General features: G+C 46.8%; 1 protein-coding gene and 1 long non-coding RNA gene across 4 annotated transcripts in view; one reads left to right on the top strand and one right to left on the bottom strand.

Annotated features, from left to right (window-relative positions):
• Positions 1–17651, bottom strand: part of ST3GAL1 (ST3 beta-galactoside alpha-2,3-sialyltransferase 1) — a 112085-nt gene extending 94434 nt beyond the window's left edge. The window contains exon 1 of one of the 3 annotated variants that reach the window (XM_083749350.1): positions 17146–17651. The gene's annotated coding sequence lies outside the window, so the exon portion shown is untranslated. Of the gene's footprint in view, positions 1–17046 lie in introns of all 3 variants that reach the window. The other 2 variants (XM_083749355.1, XM_083749351.1) reach the window with 2 other exon arrangements.
• The window catches only part of LOC310849341, a 462163-nt gene that overhangs the window by 263794 nt on the left and 177443 nt on the right, over positions 1–20926 (top strand). The gene's annotated exons all lie outside the window — the stretch shown is intronic.

The following is a 20926-nucleotide window of genomic DNA, read 5'->3' as shown; positions in this document are numbered from 1 at the left end:
TGCATTTAGGGACATAAGACCCATTAAGTCAACTTGAGAATTTTGTTTCTCTTCCTCCCACTTCAGACAGACTTTGCCAGAAGTTAAACTTACATTTTTTTAAAAAAAATGGCTGGTTTTTTTAAAATAAAAAATATAAGCTAAAGATTGTTGGCAAATTTGTCAGCTTGTCAACCTCTTCTCAAAAATCTGTAATTAGAGCCTTTCCCCCATTAAGTATGAGCCCAGAAGGCAAATACATAATTACAGGCATTTTCTACCAATATATTAGACACACGAGTCACTTAGAAGCATCTGGTCTGCTAGGGCTCCTTGGCACGTCTGTTTTTGAGCATGTAAATATGTATGAATGGGTAAAAAGGCATTTTATTGGCTTAACTGACAGAACACAGAAAACAGAACATGCACTTTTTGTAAGGGAAGAAAACTGGAACGTGTGCAGTAGAGGAGAGCAACCAAAACGATCAAGAGTCTAGAAACTGAGTCTTATGAGGAGTGGTTGAAGGAGCTGGGTATGTCTAGCCTGGAAAAGTGAGACTGAGAATAGATACGATAGCCATCTTCAAATATCTCAAGGGCTGGCACATGGAAGAGGGAAGAAGCTTGGAGGGTAGGACCCGAAACAATAATGATGATAATAATAATACCCCACCCTCCCCAGTCAGAGACGGGCTCAGGGCGGCTAACACCAGTAAAATTACAGTAAAAACATAATAGTGAGGGGGCAAACCAATTTAAAATACAGGTTAAAATACAATTTAAAATGCAGCCTCATTTTAAAAGTAGCCCATAGATCAAAACCGTAAGGGGAGGGAAACATAACGGTCCGACTGAGTCCAAACCAAAGGCCAGGCAGAACAGCTCTGTCTTGCAGGCCCTGCGGAAAGATGTCAAGTCCTGCAGGGCCCTAGTCTCTTGTGACAGAGCGTTCCACCAAGTCGGGGCCAGTACTGAAAAGGCCCTGGCCCTAGTTGAGACCAATATAACCACCTTGTGACTTGGGACCTCCAAAATGTTGTCATTTGTAGCATACCAGGAGAGACGGTCCCATAGGTACTAGGGTCAAAACCAGCACCTTAAACCTGACCCTGTACTCCACCAGGAGCCAGTGCAGTTGGTAAAGCACTGGATGAACGTAATCCCGCAGCAATGACCCTGTAAAGAGCCTCGCCGCGGCATTCTGCACCCGCTGGAGGATCAGCTTCAGGGGCAGCCCCACGTAGAGTGAGTTACAATAATCAAGCCTAGGGGTGACCGTCGCATGGATCACTGTGGCCAGATCAGGGCGAGAAAGGTAAGGGACCAACTGCTTGATACGGCGGAGATGGAAAAATGCCACCTTTGCTGTGGCTGCAACCTGTGCCACCATGGAAAGGGAGGTGTTGAAGGTTACACCCAAGCTTCAAGTTACAAGAAAGCAGAGTCCGACTAAACACCAGGAAGAACTTTCAGCCGCTAAGAGCTGTTTGCACCTTAAAGACCAACTAAGTTAGTTCTAGGTATGAGCTTTCGTGTGCATGCACACTTCTTCAGATACACTGAAACAGAAGTCACCAGACCCTTCTATATAGTGAGAAGGTGGGGAGGGGTATTACTCAGAAGGGTGGTGGGAATGGGTGATTGGCAGATAGCTGTGATGAGCCTGTTGACGAGCCATTTTTCACCTTCTCACCCCTTGCTTTTTCCTGTAAGACCTATTGCAGTCGTTAAGAGTCGTCAACAGGCTCATCACAGCTATCTGCCAATCACCCATTCCCACCACCCTTCTGAGTAATACCCCTCCCCACCTTCTCACTATATAGAAGGGTCTGGTAACTTCTGTTTCAGTGTATCTGAAGAAGTGTGCATGCACACGAAAGCTCATACCTAGAACTAACTTAGTTGGTCTTTAAGGTGCTACTAGAAGGAATTTTTTGTTTTGACTATGGCAGACCAACACGGCTACCTATCTGTAATAAGAGCTGTTTGGCAGTGGAACGGACTCCCTCGAAAGGTTGTGGACTCTCCTCCTTTGGAGGTTTTTAAGCAGAGGTTGGATGGGCCTCTGTCATAGGGTTGCTTCACTTGAGATTCCTGCATTCCAGGGGGGTTGGACTGGATGACCCTCAGGGTCCCTTTCCAACTCTGATTCCCTAGTGCTTTAAAGATATTGTGTGGATGTGGCCTAAGACAGGCATAGGCAAACTCCAGCCCTCCAGATGTTTGGGACTACAATTCCCATCACTTCCGACCACTGGTCCTGTTAGCTAGGGATGGTGGGAATTGTAGTCCCAAACATCTGGAGGGCCGGAGTTTGCCTATGCCTGGCCTAAGAGTTCCTGGATACAGTGGTACCTCTGGATGCAAATGGGATCCATCCCAGAGCCCCATTCGCATCCTGAGTAGAATTTAAGACACGACTGAGCATCTGTGCAGGTCACGTTTTGCCGCTTCTGCGCATGCGCGTGACGTCATTTTGAGTGTCAGCGCATGCGCGAGCAGCGAAACCTGGAAGTAACACGCTCCATTACTTCTGAGTTGCCATGGAGCGTAAGTTGAAAATGCTCAACCTGAAGCATATCTAACCCGAGGTATGACTGTACAGTGGTACCTCGGGTTAAGTACTTAATTCATTCCGGAGGTCCGTTCTTAACCTGAAACTGTTCTTAACCTGAAGCACCACTTTAGCTAATCGGGCCTCCCGCTGCTGCCGTGCCGCCGGAGCACGATTTCTGTTCTATGAATCGATAGTTTCAGAGGTGCTGGCTTTCAAGAAAGATGGCGGAACAGAGGGGCGGCCATGATGGATGTTGGTAAAACCGTGTGTTGAAGGAAGGATATTCCTTCTCTCCTTCCATCCTTAACCCCACTCCCTGTGTGCTCAGATTAAACAGGTCCAAGGATGAAAAATGAGATGATAATAATATATATTTTGCAAAGGCCTCCCAGCGGCCGATGCAACTACTGGGTGAAGCCAAACCAAGTTTTTAAGGTTTGGATGTAGATTGCGAAGAGAGGAAACACGAGAGCTGAAGTTGATTGTAATCATCTTAAGTGGTTTTCCCATCAAAAGAATCTAGCGCTGTGCCTGGTATTCAGAAGAGGACAGGAGAGGAGGGGAGGGGAGGTTTGATGCCTGCTTGAAAATTCTTGCTGTAGAAAAACGTGGAGTGCCCAATTATCCTGGCTCGCCCCCCTCCCTTTCCACTCCTCCCCAAAAAACCATGAGACTGGTTTAAAAGTAATGAGATTAAAATAATCTTTCTTTTTTTTTTAAAGGGGGGAAGGGAAGCTGTCTGGTTTCCAAGCCTTGAAGGTTACAGTAGGATTATGTATCCAGACTACTTGGCTGCGCCTACAAGAACCAGACATTTAATTTCACTTTATGTTGACAACACAAGGCTTGTTCTTATTTCTTTAAATCAATGGCTGGGATAAAGAGATTTCCGCCTTCCAAGCAAGGGAGGGGAATCTTGGGATCCAATTCAGTGGCAATAAAACTGGAGCAAGTGCCTCCAGTCTGAAGGTTTTTTATGGCATCAGTAGAGGCTGGTCTAGTAGAGGGGGAATGAGGAACTGCCCCTGCAGATTGCTTATACAGTGGTACCTCGGGTTACATACACTTCAGGTTACAGACTCCGCTAACCCTGAAATAGTACCTCGGGTTAAGAACTTTGCTTCAGGATGAGAACAGAAATTGCGTGGTGGCAGCAGGAGGCCCCATTAGCTAAAGTGATACCTCAGGTTAAGAACAATTTCAGGTTAAGAACGGACCTCTGGAACGAATTAAGTACTTAACCCAAGGTACCACTGTATTCACCCTAATGCCATGGGACCACCAGCCCATCACCCAGCATACTTAAACTATGGAACTCAGTACCACAGGAGACAGTGGTGGTTAGCAACTAGGCTGCCCTACAAGAAGATTGGGACAAGCTTGTAGGGGAAGAGGGCTGTCAGTGGCTACTCTCCACCTCCACAATTTGAGGCAGCAATGCTTCTCTGAATACCAGTTGCTGGAAATCAAAGGAGGGGATATAGCGTATTTTTTGCTCCATAAGACGCACCTAGTTTTTGGAGGAGGAAAACAAGAAAAAAAATATTCTGAGTGAAACAGTGGATATATGGTTTTTGTGCTTCATGCTGTGGCCACAGACATGTGATCTGATAGTGAATTTGGGGTGACCCAATGCAAAAATCATGAGGATCCATGTGGATCCGTGCTTTGGTACCACGTTTTTGCACCATTGCAGCCCCACAGAACAGTGGGTGCATGATTTTTTTGGTGCAGGCTGTAGCCATGGACATGCTATGTGATCTGATGGTGAATTTGGGGTGACCCAATGCAAAAATACTGAGGATCCATGGGCTTTTACCTCCCCCCCTCCCAGGCAGCCTCCACTAGCGTCCCTTATCTCTCTTCTGCTCCCAGCTGTTTCCTTTCAACATTCCCTTCCCTCTTGTTTGCCTTAGTGTCTTTTCCTTAGCTGGAGCAGTTTTTTTGCTCCTCCTTTTCTTATAATTTCTCTCCTTATTGCTTTAGTCTTCTTGTTTCCCCCCTTTGCAAGTTTGCTGTCTTTACCTTTACCTTTACCTTTACCAGGCAGTCTCCTTTATCTCTAGCATCCCTTATCTCTCTCCCCGATCAGCAAACAATCAGCGGCTTTGTTTCAACACCCACTTCCCTCTTTCAAAAAATAAAGCATGATCTGTTTTTCGCCCCTGGGCAATTCAGCTCCAGGAACCACTCATTCACTCCCTAAGTCACATAGACATTTCCCCTTACTTTTAAGGAAGAAAAAAATGTGTCTTATGGAGTGAAAAATACGGTAATTCTTGTGCTCAAATCCTGGTTGGCCACTGTGGGAACAGGATATTGGAATAGATGGGCCACTGATGTGATCCAGCAGGCTCTTCCCATGTCCTTAATATGTTCCCTCTGGAGTGTGTTGAGATCTACATATGAAGTGGACACAGCACAGCTGCGGGAACAGATGTTTCATGGGCTGCAACTCCCATCATCCCTGACCTGCGGCCATGGAGCTGATGGGAATCTATCAAGACATCAGGGCTGGGCAATATCTGGTTTTTAACGTCGCAATATATCACCAGCCAAACATTGCAATATATTGATATATCACGGCATCTTAAATAAGGATTGAGCTACCTAGAGGCAAACACTCATGTAGGACCACAGAAGTAGCTGTTCCCTGTTCTACTGGAAGAACCGTAGAACATCTTAGATCTGCCCAACTTTTGGATGCAGTTATTGTTATAATTCTAAAATTGTTCCCCATTCTAAAATCGCATTGGAACGATGGTGTGGAGAGGACTCAAGCCTGGTCGGAGGGCTGGTGGTGAACGGACAGATAAATCACTCGCCTCATGGTTTTATCGCTTCCTGGAATTTCACAGTTCCCATTCGAGATGCCTCCTGCTTTCAAGATCCCACACCATGTTAAAATATCTCCATCCTGTGCTATAAAGTCTCACATGCACAAGTTTCTGGACACCGACTTTCTCCCAGTGGTGCAGCAATAAAACTGCTAACACATTTGCAAAGCTAAGCAGGGTCTGGTATGGTTTCAGATTGGATGGGGTTAACAGCCTGTTGAAATTCCTGCATTGCAGGGGGTTAACCCACGGGTGGTCCCTTCTAACTCTGCAATTCTGTGACATCAGCCTTAAGATATTTTTTCACGAGAGATGTTTGACTGTGGAAAGGACTCCTTCGCAGGGTGGTGGACTTCTCCTTCCTTGGAGGTTTTTAAGCAGAGGTTGGGTGGCCATCTGTCATGGATGCTTTAGCTGAGATTGATGCATTGCAAGGGGTTGGGCTAGATGACCCTCGGGATCCCCTCCAACTTGTCAATTCTATAATTAAGCCATTGTGGGTACTAGGAAAAATTCCACAAATAGCTTCCCATGGACTTAATCTCCTGTGCTGGCACCAGCTCCCCACATACCAGAGCTGATTCCTAGAAGACTCGCCCCTTTGTATTGGTGGGATTTCCCTCCCACTCACACCTAACTCCCAGGGGAGACAGTAGGGAGGGGAAGGTGGAGGAAGAAGAGATAAAGAAATATAATTCACGGACAAGCATCCAAACCTAAAAACAGACATCCATGCAAAATTAAACACAGGTCTTACATGATCTGTCCCACTAAAATCAACCACAGGTACTTGATAGATTTCAAATTGAGGGGGAAAAGCCCAGGGAAAAGGGAAATGGTTTGCCTAATGCAGGGGTCAGCAACCTTTTTCAGCCGTGGGCCGGTCCACCGTCCCTCAGACCATGTGGTGGGCCGGACTATACAGTGGTACCTCGGGTTACATACACTTCAGGTTACAGACTCCACTAACTCAGAAATAGTACCTTGGATTAAGAACGTTGCTTCAGGATGAGAATAGAAATCGAGTGGCGGAAGGGTGGCAGCCCTATTAGCTAAAGTGGTACCTCAGGTTAAGAACAGTTTCAGGTTAAGAACGGACCTCCAGAACGAATTAAGTTCTTAACCCAAGGGGCCACTGAATTTTTTTTTGGGGGGGGGATGAACAAATTCTTATGCCCCACAAATAACCCAGAGATGCATTTTAAATAAAAGGACATATTCTACTCATGTAAAAACATGCTGATTCCCGGACCTCCATGGGCCGGATTGAGAAGGCAATTGGGCCACATCCGGCCCCTGGGCCTTAGGTTGCCTACCCCTGGCCTAAGGCCTAAATGTAGAGAAAGATTGTGCCAGGCGAGCTCATAGCTGTCAACTTTTCCCTTTTCTTGCAAGGAATCCTATTTAAAAAAGGGAAATGTTGACAGCTATGGGCAAGCTTCCCAGGGGAAAGCTTTCCACAAGAAGGGACCCACCACTGAAAAGACTCATTCTGGCACTGCCAAATCCAGACCACCTATAGAAGGGCACTCAGAGAAGGTCCTATCTTGTATGGTCCAGGTCTGACCCCAGTGTGTTAGATTTATTCTTTCTAAATTAGTAGGACCTATGACAGTGAGTGTGGTGGTGACAGGAGATGGGGGGGTGTTATTATAAATTGGCAAAACAGAGAGAGGAATTGATGCCTTGGGGTCAAAATCCATGTTGAATCACCTTTCCCCCCCCTCAAGGAAATAAAATGTGAGTGGTGCATGTGGACACTTAAAGGCTGGGGAGTTTTTGCTTCCCAGAACACTTGAATCCATTGTTTCTGGTCTAGTGAAAACTGAGGAACAAGTATTTCAAGTGTTCAGAGATCCCATTAGACCAAAGTACTTGGGTTCCTTCAGCATTAAGGGCAATGAAGTCAAGCAGAGCTTTTACTTGATCTGCTACTCTCCTGTATGCTGTTGAAGTTAATGAGATTGAAATCAGATTAAATGCGGATCAGGACATGGGAAGCCTAACTCACCAGGGCGCTTTTTGAAAGTGATCCCTTCCAACACGGCACAAAAGATAACGTGCTGGTTGTCCCACCTGAAAGTTGCCACACCTCCAAAAACACCATCCACGGGAACTGCAGTTTGCTCTGGGAGATTAGCACCCTGGGAGATTAGCACCAAAATGCACCTGGCAAATTTCAAATGCAGCTTCCCAGTAGGCTAGTGTTGTGCAAGAGCTTGTACTCCAACTTCTCAAGTTTGCTTCCCCAGCAAAAGGGGGTTCCGTTTTACTGCCTCGTTCATAGAACACTTTAGTTTCTTTAGAATTTCTCCGAGTTCGAAATTCAAGGTCTATCTTAAAAAATACTGTAAAATTAATGAATGTTGAAACAATGTTGGTTTAGAAATTATGTGGTTACTAGCTGTAATGGGTATGAAAAAGAAAAGAAAAGTAAAGATCTAAACAGGATTGAATGAAAGGATTTGCTGAACATTGATTAGAAATTGGAATACAGAAAGGGAAGGTGTGAGGAAGTCGGGGAAGTAAGGTTTTTGAAAATAAGGGAATGAAACTATACTTGTTTTTGTTTGATTTGTATTTGTTTGTATGGTTGTTTTGTTTTGTCTTTATATAATCTGTGAAAATTCAATAAATATTTATAAAAAAAATAGAGTTTCTCTGAGTTTGGGGTTTTGAGGCTACCTTGCAGGTGGTGTGGGTGTTCACAAACTATTCTCTCCAGCACTCTAGCCTTCTGGATCTGAGAAAGTCTCATGACAGGAGTTGTCGCCTGACAACCCCTAGGCCTCAGCTGAATCAAGGGCACCCAGGAAGGCTTCAAAGTGCAGACCATTGCAGAGATGACTTGCAAAACTCCCAAAGGGACACTTACAAAAATTACGTAAGCACAATGAAAGCCACGAGAAGGTCAGCAAATTTTCAGATGCACTTTGTTTACTCCTGAACTGATGACGAATGGATTGGAATTTTCACCACAGCACTGCAATAGGCCTTGGTGCAATCTCATTCTTGCGAAGAATAAAAAAGAGCCTCATTTGAAAGTCTTGTTATCTCCTCCCACCTTCTGCTTGAAGACGCAGAAGTCTGCAACCAGCCAATTTTCCTCTAACACCCCCTTGGGTTTTCCCCTCTCCTTTTTCTTTTACCATCTAGCCTGATGCAAGAGATCGGTAGGACTCAAAAGCACTTAAATTCGTTCCGGGGGTCCGTATTTAACCTGAAAAGTCTGTAACTGGAGGCACCGCTTTTGCACATGTGCGTGGGGCGAAACCCGGAAGTATACACTTCCAGGTTTGCCATGTTCGCAACCTGAAAGTTACGCATCCAGAGCGGTACATAACTCGAGGGTCCACCGTACACTGATGTGTAATAGTTTGGTTGGCGTAGTAAAGTTATTGCCCTCACGTGGAATTTTGGAATTTGACCATATGCTAGTGGCCATCTGTGAACCAGGAAGAAGAACCCCTACTCAAATGTCATCTTTGCCATGTTTTCTCCCTTTCCACCTTAGTTCTCACATCTAGAATATGGGGATAACAGTACTGATCGAATTCTGTAGCTGTAAATTCTGCGCTCCAAAGGGAAGGACAAGAACCAATAGGTAAAAATGTGGGGCATGAGACTCTTCATCTTGAGCCCCACGTTGAGCAAAAGGTTCCTGCTTTGCAGGGGGCTGAACTAGATGTCCCTCCTGGTCCCTTCCAACTCAACCATGAACATAATCATGAAATTTATTACAGTCAAAGACCAGCTTGAGAAACACATATGGAACTACAATCCCAATAGCAAAACAAACATTTAAAACAATATACAACAGTAGATTTTAAGTTTAAAAGTCCGATAGGCATATAAAAACATAAAAACTTTAAAATAGACTACCTAAGAGAAATGATCCAAAGTCGCCCGTGGGTCTGGGTTTAGGAATGTTCTTAAACTAGATTGAATCGGGGGATGGTCTGCGCCTACAGATCTGTCCGCAGAATCTGGTGACAATCCAGGTCATTGTGGTCTTTGCCTAACAGGAGAAGGTCGAATTTTTGCTTTACCGGTCAGTAAGCCTCACCATCAGGGGGTCAATGGTTTCTCTACATGCCTCATTGTAAAAGGGACATCTAAAAAATATGTGTTCAGGGCTTCCTATATCCCCCAATGGACAGGCGCAAATTCTCTGGTCACCAACTCAACCATTCTCAACCACTCAACCATTCTATGGTTCTATGAACTTGTAAGGAAGAGGTTTCTGGCTAAACATCAGTGCAGCAGGCTCCTTTGAGGGTGGGCGGACTCTTTGCTGTAGGGAGTTCAGAATGGCCCTCTTATCAGGAAGCCTGAAGTCTCCCGACCCAGCAGCCTATCAAAAGAAAAATGCAGCCATCAGCCTACAAGGGGCAGTGTGCTTTGCAGCTGCTCCATAACACCCACTAATACAACCCATAGCCGAGGATGGGGGAGCTCACATTCGGCAGATTCCCATCGCCTCCGAAGATTTGCTCGGCATGCGTTCCTAACAGAGGAGAGGCAAACCTAATAATCAAACCGCGTTCGTTATCCAGCATCCCTCTGATCAAGACGCACAAAGCCTCCAGGCCAAAACAGATGCATATTTAGCCCGTGATACCCAGTGATGGGCTCCTGTGGCTATCTAGAGCTCTCAGCCAAGTTGAGACGGGAAGAGGGATGCTGATCGGCAGCCTAAACCTGAGAAGCCCCTTGATTAATTTATCAGCGGCTACGAACACTGGAGAGACCATCTGCTCGGTGAGAGACCAGAGCCCAATCTGCCAGCGATTTCCAATCTTAATTGCCGAATTAAAAAGGGACTTAATAAGAAGGGAGAGCCACTTCCTAGACCGTCAGCTGAAACTTGTCGTTTCGGAGGAAAAGGATGGCTGTACTTCAAAGGGAGGGGGGGGGGTCTCCTTCCATGGTTGGTGCCGTTTACTTTGCCGCTTCTACAGTCTCTGCACATGGGATGAGTTCCGCCACTTATCAGAGCTCGCCCGTCTGCCACCGTCTTTCAGGGAAACAGTCAAGAGCTCTGCACAAACCCAGAAGTGTGCCGATTTACTGACTGAAGCTGCCTTATACAGAAGTAAGACCATTGGTCCAGATAGCTCGGTCCTGTCTACGGTGACTGGCAGGGTTTCAAGCAAGAGACTTTCTCACTCCTATCAGGAGTTGCTGGGACTTGATCCTGGGAACTTCTGCAAACAGAGAGCATGCTGCAGCAATGGGCCCCAGCTGGACAGACTGGGCAGCAGTTGAGAAAAACAGCAGGTGCCCAAATAATAATATAGTAATAATAATTTATTCTTTGTACCCCGCCCATCTGGCTGGGTTTCCCCAGCCACTCTGGGCGGCTTCCAACAAAGATTAAAAATACATCAAAATGTCACACATTAAAAACTTCCCTGAACAGGGCTGCCTTCAGATGTCTTCTAAATGTCAAATAATTGTTTATCTCTTTGACATCTGATGGGAGGGCGTTCTACAGGGCGGGTGCCACTACCAAGAAGGCCCTCTGCCTGGTTCCCTGTAACTTGGCTTCTCGCAGCGAGGGAACCGCCAGAAGGCCCTCAGAGCTGGACCTCAGTGTTCGGGCAGAATGATGGGGGTGGAGATGCTCCTTCAGGTATCCTGGGCTGGGGCCGTTTAGGGCTTTAAAGGTCAGCACCAACACTTTGAATTGTGCTCGGAAAGGTTATTGAGAGCCAACGTAGGTCTTCCAAAGCAATCACACCCTCTTTGCATTCTCCACAATCCCAGGTGTGCAAGGCCTGGCTGCAGGACTGGAAAGGCACTCTGCACATGATCAGGAGATCAGGATGTTGTCCCACACAGGAAGCATCAAGCAGCTCATTTCAACTGAATGTCAAATCCCATCGCTATAATTACATCGGTCCCGTGTAAGAAAAGAATGTTAGAATCATAGAGGGTCATTCAGTCCAACCCGCTGCAATTACGGAATCTCAACTGAAGCAAGAATGACAGAGGACCACCCAATCTCTGCTTAAAAACCTCCAAGGAAGGTGAGTCCACCGTCTCCCAAGGGAGATGAACAGCTCTTACTGTCAGAAAGCTCTTCCTGCTGCTTCATCGGAATCTCCTTGTAACGTTACTGTCAGCAGGGCTGTGCCTACTTCTTATCCGGACAAATTCTTAGAACTAGCAGCAAGAAGTGAAACTAGCTAAGAGCAATGCTTTTGCACTGAAGGGGCTGTCTCAAAATTCATGCATGCGAAAAGAGGAGGAGAACATCAAGTTTTCAACTGCTCAGAATGAATAATCTCCAGTATGAGATCTGCACTGGCCAGGAAACTGATCTTTTGTTTTACAAATATGCTGAATATCAGATGTGAACAAGAGCTTCAAGGGGGAACTGAAGACTTATATGTAAAAAAAAAAAAATCCCTAGAAATGTGAATTGAAGAGCCCTAAGTTCAGAACTTCTCCATGAACTCACAAACAATACTATACATTACAACAGTGCAGTGAAGTAGGTTAAACAGAGAGAATGACTGACGCAGTGAGTAGTGATTTGAACCTGGGGCTTCTCCAGTCCTAGTTCATCATCATCATCATTTTTTATTTGTATGCCGCCTTTCCACAGTTAAAAAACAATGTTCAAGGCAGCTTACAGCATAACAAGATTTACATAATTACAAAAGTCATAAACAATAAATAAACCACATCAAAAAAATACACAACCAAATGGGAAACAATTTCCACAGAGCTAACCATTAGGCAATAGGGCCTCTCCCATAACACTGACCAACCTTATTTGTTGCAAAGCATACCAGGGCAACAATTTTTTTAAAAAATCACATTGCTGTCTAGAGAATTATCATAATAAGATCTTGATTCTCTCACCGCTGGACCACAAATACATATATCCCAAGGTTAGGCAATATTGAACCACTAGTAGACTAGATTTCTTTTCTTTTTAAACTGCTCTATTTAGTAAGCATTCCCATCAGCTAACTGTTAAATACTCGAGCAGTAATTATGTCCAGGAGGATCCCTGTACAGCAGGTTTTCTAGTTACACTTCTCCCCCTGCCTTAACGCAAAGTTAGGTTGGAGTTGTTTGTTTTTTAAAAAAATGAGATGACCATTTATTTATTTAAAAGCATCCCAGAGTGTCTTACAAAGAAGCAATTTAAAACAAGACGGCCCCTGCCCTCGGTTTTCTGGTTTTAAAAAGAACACAACACACAAGGCAAAAGGGACAGGGAGGGCAGAGGAGTGGGAAGTGCTCAGGTACCATTTCTTAAAGATCAGGTCTTATTAAAACTTAGCAATGCCGTTAAGTCCACTTCTAACATAAGGAGAATATTTCTGCTTGGACATATTGGTGTTCCATGAACATACAGACACATCTCTGATGTGCTATTCCTAACAAATAAATCTTGAATAATATTTCCCCCCACTAGGCTAAGAAAATCTAAGTCTTTGTAGCAAGAAAAAAATGGGAGTGCCTACCCAATAGACACAGCTGCAACCTCTAAATGTGAATATATGATTTCAGGACAACACAGGATTCTCAAGTTAGTATTTGTAGACTTTTTTTATAGTGCTGGGGCGGAACCACTCCTCACGGAAGCTGCACTTCGTTTCCTAACACACTTCCAATTTTTGTACCTCTTTTAAAAACTGGTTGAGGCAACGCTGCTGTAAATCCAAAAAAGGGAGGGTATGGATGGGGCAGGACCAGGCAGAAGGGACTTAAACTGGATCTCAACTCTACTCAGCTCAATGTGACCAGGAACAAGGGTTAAGGTAAAGGTACCCCTGCCCATTAGGTCCAGTCGTGGACGACTCTGAGGTTGCGGCATTCATCTCGCTTTACTGGCCAAGGGAGCCGGCGTTTGTCCGCACACAGCTTCTGGGTCATGTGGCCAGCATAACTAAGCCACTTCTGGCGAAACCAGAGCAACTATCTACTTGCACTTTGACGTGCTTTCGAACTGCTAGGTTGGCAGGAGCTGGGACCCAGCAACGGGAGCTCACCCCGTTGCAAGGATTCGAACCGCCGACCTTTTGATCGGCAAGTCCTAGGCTCTGTGGTTTAGACCACAGTGCCACCAACACTTGTTTTAACAGCTTGCTTTCTCTCTGACAGGCTTGGGCCAGCTCATTTGGGGGGGGGGGGAGAAGGGACCTCAGGCCCTAGGAGTTGGCTCCTATGCTACTCAGATATAATGACTTTGGCTATGAAGGACTTGCTCACAAATTTACTGATGGCTGCATGAATTATTATAGCTAGAAAGCGGAAGGGGCAAGGGGAATATAAAATGGAAGAATGGTATAAAGAGCTGTGGGGTATAGCTATTAATGATAAATTAACATGTGCCATTAAGGTAAGACTGGGAATATGCAGGAGAAATGATTCTGAAGAGATATGGAGAATCAGATGTCAAGGAAATAAACTACTATCTGACTTTTAGAAAGCATCAGAATGAGCCCTGTTTAGGGAAGTTTTTAATGTTTGACGTTTTATTGTATTTTTAATATTATGTTGGAAGCTGCCCAGAGTGGCTGGGGAAACCAAGCCAGATGGGTGGAGTATAAATAATAAATTATAATTATTAGTACTGTTAAAACAGGAAGGGGTAAAAGCATCACGAGAGGGGTTGAAATTTAGGGAGGTTGGATAGTTACAATGGAATGGTCTCGGTGGTGGGGTGCAGATTTTTATTCTTATTTATGATTCTTACTTTGTCAAAATAAAACCAAATTAATTTTTTAAAAATATATAATAACTTCCCCTTTGTTAGCTCCTAAGAGACTTGATTGAACTGAATGAATCCCTAACTGAGAACTCATCTCAGTCAGTAACTAAGACTACAAACCTAAACACACTTACTAGAGAATAAGCCCTAATGAACATAGTGGGACTTTGGGTTAGTCGGCGTGGTTCCATCCAGATGTTGCTGGACTCCAACCCCCAACAGCTCCAGTTAGGCAGTCAATGAAGAGTCCACCACATCGGGAAGTCAACACACCCCTTATCTGAAAGACAGCAACAATGCTTACCTACCCAATTAAAGGTAAAGGTAAAGGAATCCCTGACCATTAGGTCCAGTCTTGGCCGACTCTGGGGTTGCGGAGCTCATCTCGCTTTATTGGCCAAGGGAGCCGGCGTACAGCTTCCGGGCGTCATGTGGCCAGCATGACTAAGCCGCTTCTGGTGAACCAGAGCAGCGCACGGAAACGCCATTTACCTTCCCACTGGAGTGGTACCTATTTATCTACTTGCACTTCATGCTTTCAAACTGCTGGGTTGGCAGGAGCTGGGACCGAGCAACGGGAGCTCACTCCATCGTGGGGATTCAAAATGCTGACCTTCTGATCGGCAAGTCCTAGGCTCTGTGGTTTAACCCACAGCGCCACCCGCGTCTCTACCCAATTAAGTTGCTGTAAAAACAACTTGAGTAATACGTGTGAATTACTTTGAACATCAACATTTATTTCTCTTATTTGGAATGATTTATACGCCACCGTTCAACGCTCCCAACTTACAAGAAAAAAATAAACAGATAAAACAGTAAACAGCCAGAAAGGGCTTAAAGGAATTCTCTAAATGTCACGTACATTATTTGCAATTGCCAGTACATGGTCTTCGAAAGAGAGAAATCTCACCATCCCATACATATGCATACAGAATTTTACTTGTATGCTGCATTACCACAGTTCAAACCATGCTCTAGGCAGCGAGCGATGTGAAAAAAATACATAGCTGCAACATAGCATGACAAAAGCAGTCATACTGAAGCACTGAAGGAAAGCCCCACTTTTTACAACCCTGATTGCAAGTTTATTGGGGCTAACTGGTTAAAATCAACACACACAAGCACTCAGTGCCTTCAGAGAAGCTGGCGGAATGCAAACTGGTGTTGAACTGCTGCTAATTTACACCGGATCTAAACTCCATCTGGCAGGGGAGGCTATAGGAGGCTAAGCCTATGGAAGAGGGGAAACAAGGCCTTAAAGTGATGTTGGAGTCTCATCGCCCTTCGTTTAGCCCAAGTTTTGCCAGGACCAAGCTCTTCCTCGGATGAGAGAGTTAAGCAAGAATGCAGCGCACCTGAGCTGGGAATCTCCAGCTCAGTGGGAGATCTGTTGGAATCTACCGTAAGCAGCTCATCCCTTCAGATCTTGCTGTAGAATGGCTCTCTTAGGGCTGCAATTCCACTTCAGTCATACTCCCGAGTAGACACATTGAAACAAACAGGCACGACTAGCTTCGAGCCACTAAAGGTGGCAACTGCAAGTATAATTCTGACGGCAACAAACTATGCACCACTGAATGGTTTTACCTACCACACATAGGGAGCAGAAGGTAAAGCCCAGGTAAAGCGTCACCTGAGGAGGTGAGGGGCTGGTTTCGAGGCAGGCTGAGACACAACGTACTCATTTTTTATTATCATTATTTCAAGGTCGTGTACACGGTTCTCCTCCCCTCATCTCATCCTCACAACCACCCCGTGAGGCAGGTTAAGCTAACAGATGGTGGCCCAAGGCCACGCAGTGAGTTTCATGGCTGGGGGAGTGGGGTTCAAACCCAGATCTCCCAGGGCTTATCTCCCCGCTCCGGACCTATTTCTGCAGCCGGAGGCGGGGAACTTAGCGCTGGAGTTGCAGAAAGTCTTCAAAGTCGAAACACGTGGCGGAGCTCGCTTCCTGCGTCAACAGGGTCGCTTCCACAAAACGGATCGCCTCGCCGCGTTTCCGCAGCCAGCGCGAAGTTAACTTCCTTTCCCCACCGCACCCTTTTCGGAAACCGGACCCTTCTCCAAACCAGCCCCTCTGGAGAGAGAGATCCCCGGCCCCTCGCTCCCTATCCAAGGGCAAGGATCTCCCCCTCTACGCACACACGCCTTGCGCACCCCGCTACTTTCTCTAGAAGTAAAACAGAAGGGGAGAAAAGATAAGGAAAGCAAGGCGAAGAGGCGCCGCTCGGACTCCGGGCTCGCCGGCCACCAGGCGGGGGTTGGCAAACAGCCAACCCCTTCCCCAAACCCCCTGAAGGGCTAAGCCGAGAGAGAGAGAGGCGGCAGACGGAGAGGCCGGACCCAGGAGATGACTGGAAAGCGACTTGCTCGCCAACCCACCCACGCCTCGCGCGGCTGCTGTTTTAAACCTAGAGGGAGAGAGGCGAGTGGGCAGCTCTAGGGGGACGAGACTGCCCGGCTGAAGCCACAACTCCGCCGGGAAGAGTCGGCGACTTCCTCCGACACCGCGCCCCGAGTCTGCGCGCCGGGCGCGGAGATCCTTTCTTGGGGGGTCGCGGAGTCTATGGAGCGCGCTTGTCCCGTTGGGCCGAGTCCGGAGGACGAAAAGGTCGCCTCTCCCATTCCCGTTAGCCCTTTTTGAGACATACACACACACAGGCAGGCACACCCCTCTCTCGAAGAGCTGGGCCCCCACTTCCCGTCTCTCTTAAAAATCCTGGTTCATAGGAAGAGGTCCCCACTCCAATCCGCTACATCACGTCCCTGCTACGCCCCGGCCGCCGAGCGGCTTGACCCGAGACGCGGGACCCATTCCGGCTTGGAGATCTCCTCTCTCCAGAAACAGATCCCGCCTCAACCGGTAGACACAGTTCCTTTTAAGCCCGGAGATACACAAACGCACACCCCCGACCCCGTCGCCAATTCTACTCCTCTACCTTCGCCCCGCCGATGCGAGAGTCCCTTTCCCCGCCTCTCCTTTCTCAGCGGATCCAGGAAGGAGAGATCCCTGGCGCGCAATGCCGCCGGGCACTCACCGCGTCCGGAGAGGCTGCTGGCGCCGCCGCTGCTGCTTCCCGGCAGCTCTCATCGCCTTTGCACGCCGCCTTCTCCTCCTGCTCCTCCTTTGTCCTTCCAAAGTACCCGCCGCCGCCGAGCCACGACGGAGGCACCTCCCCAATCCTAGGCAAGGAGGGGGATCCTCTTGCTCTGCTCTCCTCCCCTCGCTCTCGTTCCCCGGGCGGCAGCAACAGCAACAATGCACTCTCCCAGCGCTGCCTCGGCTTCTTCCTTCCTCCCTTCCTAATATAGCGCTCCCTCCCCGAGAAAGCCACGTGGATGGGAGAGGGAGGCAGACAGACGTCGAGAGAGCGAGCGCGCAAAAACGCACAGGCGAGGGGCGCAGCGCAGGCTCCTCCTCGCTCGCAGGCAGGCAGGGACCGAGAGAGAAGGACAGCGGGAGGGCGTGTGTGTGTCGGTGCTTTTAAAACATCGACCGAGCAGAGCCCTCGGCTGATCTGGCAGGAGAGAGAGAATGTGGAACGAGTTAAAGGGGGCTTTGCGCCAGGCAGAAATAAATACGGCCCATGTGGGACTCAGCAGGTTTCTGGCACGTGTGAGAGGGGAGGGTTCCCGTGCCCGGTTTAATTTATTCCTCGGCCATGTGTGGAGAGCGAAGGGTGGAGTTACAAGTTGCTCTCTCCCTCTCCCCCCCCTCCCCGGCCTTCTAAAACTAGCAGCTGGATGATAATCCAGCCCTCAAGAGAGCGAGAGTCCAGCTTGCCAAAATTCCCGTCTGGCAGCGCCGTTGCAACAGCCGTCTTGTTTCCAAAGCAGCCCCGGAGAAGCCCCCTGGTCGGTTTTCGCAAAGGCTTCTCCCTCCTCCTTCGCCTCGGGCGATTTAGTAGTCGGGTGCCAGATCCCCCTGGAATCCCGCTCCTTGGCGGAGTCTCAATACGGAGTTGGGAGCAAGAGGATTCCTCGGGAAAGTGGTGGCAATGCCCAATTAAACTGATAAGAGCGTCGCCGCTGCGCGTTGCAGTGCCGATGTGCCGGCGTTAGGTGCTGTGCGGGAGAGAAGAGTTTTGAGAACTGAAGAAAGATACAGAGAGAAAGAAGGTGGAGTTGGAATATTGTAGGCAGGAGGCTGGGGAAGGCTAGAGCTTAGCAATGAGATGGGCATGAGAGGTAATGGAGACCGTGCGAGAGCGACGGCTCAGAGCAGAGGACTGGGGGGGGGGGGGGCAGATACAAATTAATACAAATCTGAGGTTGTGACCTCCCTAACAAAAATCCTGGCTACGGCTATGACACAGGATGTGGGTACGTGGAATATAGCAAGATGGATTTTCATATATAAATAGTTGCACTCATTTTATTTAATTCCATTCATGAATCACTTGCTATGAAACATCACCAAACGATCAACATTAACAATATATATCTCTAAACAATAGAGAAACCACACCTGTTTCTCTAATCCTCCATCTACCTTCCCTGTATTTGATGGACAGGCCGCTGAATCACTTCCCTGGTTTGTCAAAAGTCTGCTGCTATGTTTTTAGTTGCTTGAGATTTTATGGTTCCAATATACAGTGGTACCTCTGGTTACGTACTTAATTCGTTCCGGAGGTCCGTTCTTAACCTGAAGCACCACTTTAGCTAATGGGCCCTCCTGCTGCTGCCGTGCCGCCATTGCACGATTTCTGTTCTCATTCTGAAGCAAAGTTCTTAACCCGAGGTATTATTTCTGGGTTAGCGGAGTCGTGTATGTAACCTGAAGCGTATGTAACCCGAGGTACCACTGTATGGTGTGTGGTAGTATTTGCTATCTCTTTGTAAATGGCTTAAGAGACTGGGCCTGTCTTAAGCTACATCTAAATAGGTGTGAAGACAAATATGAAACTGTCTCCTATGTCACTTACAAAAAACCATTTCAAATCCAATGCACGTACACCTGGGGCATGGAAAAGGCAGAGAGGTGGCTCAGCCAAGGACACAAGGTTTGGGTAGGTGGAATATAACAAGATGGATTTGCACAGGAATGTTTGTATTTATTTTGTTTCATTCCATTCATGGAGCACTTGCTATGGAGCATCTCCAAGCAATTGACAGTAGCATTGGTGCATATGTATATAGCTAATATATAAAACTGTCGTATAAAAGCAGTTCAAATCCAATGCATGTGGAATGTGAAAATGAAAGAGGGATGGGGTCAAAAAGAGCAAAAGGAAGTGTGAGAAAGATTGAAAGTGCATGTGAGAGAGAAAGAGGGGAGAAGGAAAGGGGAGTTTGAGAGTGGCAGGCAAAGGCAGAGCAGAGATAGAGAACTGATGGACAGCAAGACTACTGTCATCATTCAATGCTGCTACCTGTGTGGGCAAATGGGAATACACTGTACCTGTTTGGAAATAAAAAGCATTCACCTACATGTGCAACTTTCCCCCCAAGGAGCTGAAGATTGCCTCGCCCTGTCCTTTGCTAGCCAACATTCCAGCCTGTCACGGAGCTCTTAAAGGCACAGGGGCCCTGGTGGTAGAGGACAGGTGGCTGCCATGGACGTTAAAACTCACAAAAACTGGAGGCTTAAAGGGGAGAGGAAGTATGTGAGTACCTGCCTCTCTCTGTCTGTCTCCGTCCATAGACATCAAAACAGGATAGGGGATTTGTCTGGTGAAGAGAAGCAATTCCCCCTCTCTCCTCCCTATTACATAGATCATAAAAGAGTATATTGCCATGAATAAACCAGCTTGTCTATTATTTATTGATTACCCAAAGGCTTTTCACAGTGTCGGCAGGTGTAAAAATCTCTTGTCGTGTTTTAATGGAGATGGCCTTTCTGCTCTGTCTTATTTGATTCACAGCTCTGATTGAAAAAGCCAGAGGGGTATTCCTTCACCCCCCACCACTCAACTCTGTCCATCCCTCTCCATCCTTCCTAGCTCCCCAATCCTTCCTATTATTATTAGTATGTGTGTTCTATCCATTCTGAAGGAAATCAGCCCTGAGTGCTCACTGGAAGGACAGATCGTGAAGTTGAGGCTCCAATACTTTGGCCACCTCATGAGAAGAGAAGACCCCCTGGAAAAGACCCTGATGTTGGGAAAGATGGAGGACACAAGGAGAAGGGGACGACAGAGGATGAGATGGTTGGACAGTGTTCTCGAAGCTACCAGCATGAGTTTGACCAATCTGCGGGAGGCAGTGGAAGACAGGAGTGCCTGGCGTGCTCTGGTCCATGGGGTCACAAAGAGTCGGACATGACTAAATGACTAAACAACAACAATGTGTGTTCTACCCTACATGTGTGGAATTCAGCTTTTTCTGGTTGTAAGGAGCTTTGAGTTGTCCCAAACAAGATAAAGCAAATAACAATTTCAATAATAATGATAATGCCCTCACTTGCACAATAACCTTGTGAGGTAGGTCAGGTTGGGAGACAGGGACTGATCCAAGGTCAACCCAACGAACGTCCTTCTCTAGTTCCCTCCATGCTGTTTGTTTAAGTCTCTGCAAACCATTCTAATAGAGCCTCTTCTCTGAGTAGACCTTGATTTGGAAAGAACCTGGGTGAAAATCTAAACTACAGCTTTCCAGATGTACTACGACTCCCATGAATCCAGTTGGGGCGTTGAAGAGCGAGATATAATTTTTAGATGGAAATAAAAATAAATAGTTGCCTATTTCATCCTCTTGCTCCCATAAGCTCATCCACTTTTAAAGAAAATATTTCAAAGGTGACTTCCAAAAGACCAGAGATTCCTTCCATGTAACAAATGACCCCCCTCATTTCTCCCACTTTGTCTTACCTCTGTCCCT

The sequence above is a fragment of the Podarcis gaigeae genome (assembly GCF_964106915.1).
Source record: "Podarcis gaigeae genome assembly, chromosome: 7".
Lineage (NCBI taxonomy): Eukaryota > Metazoa > Chordata > Lepidosauria > Squamata > Lacertidae > Podarcis > Podarcis gaigeae.
Note: the sequence above shows the minus strand (reverse complement) of the source record. Positions and strands in the feature narration are given on the sequence as shown.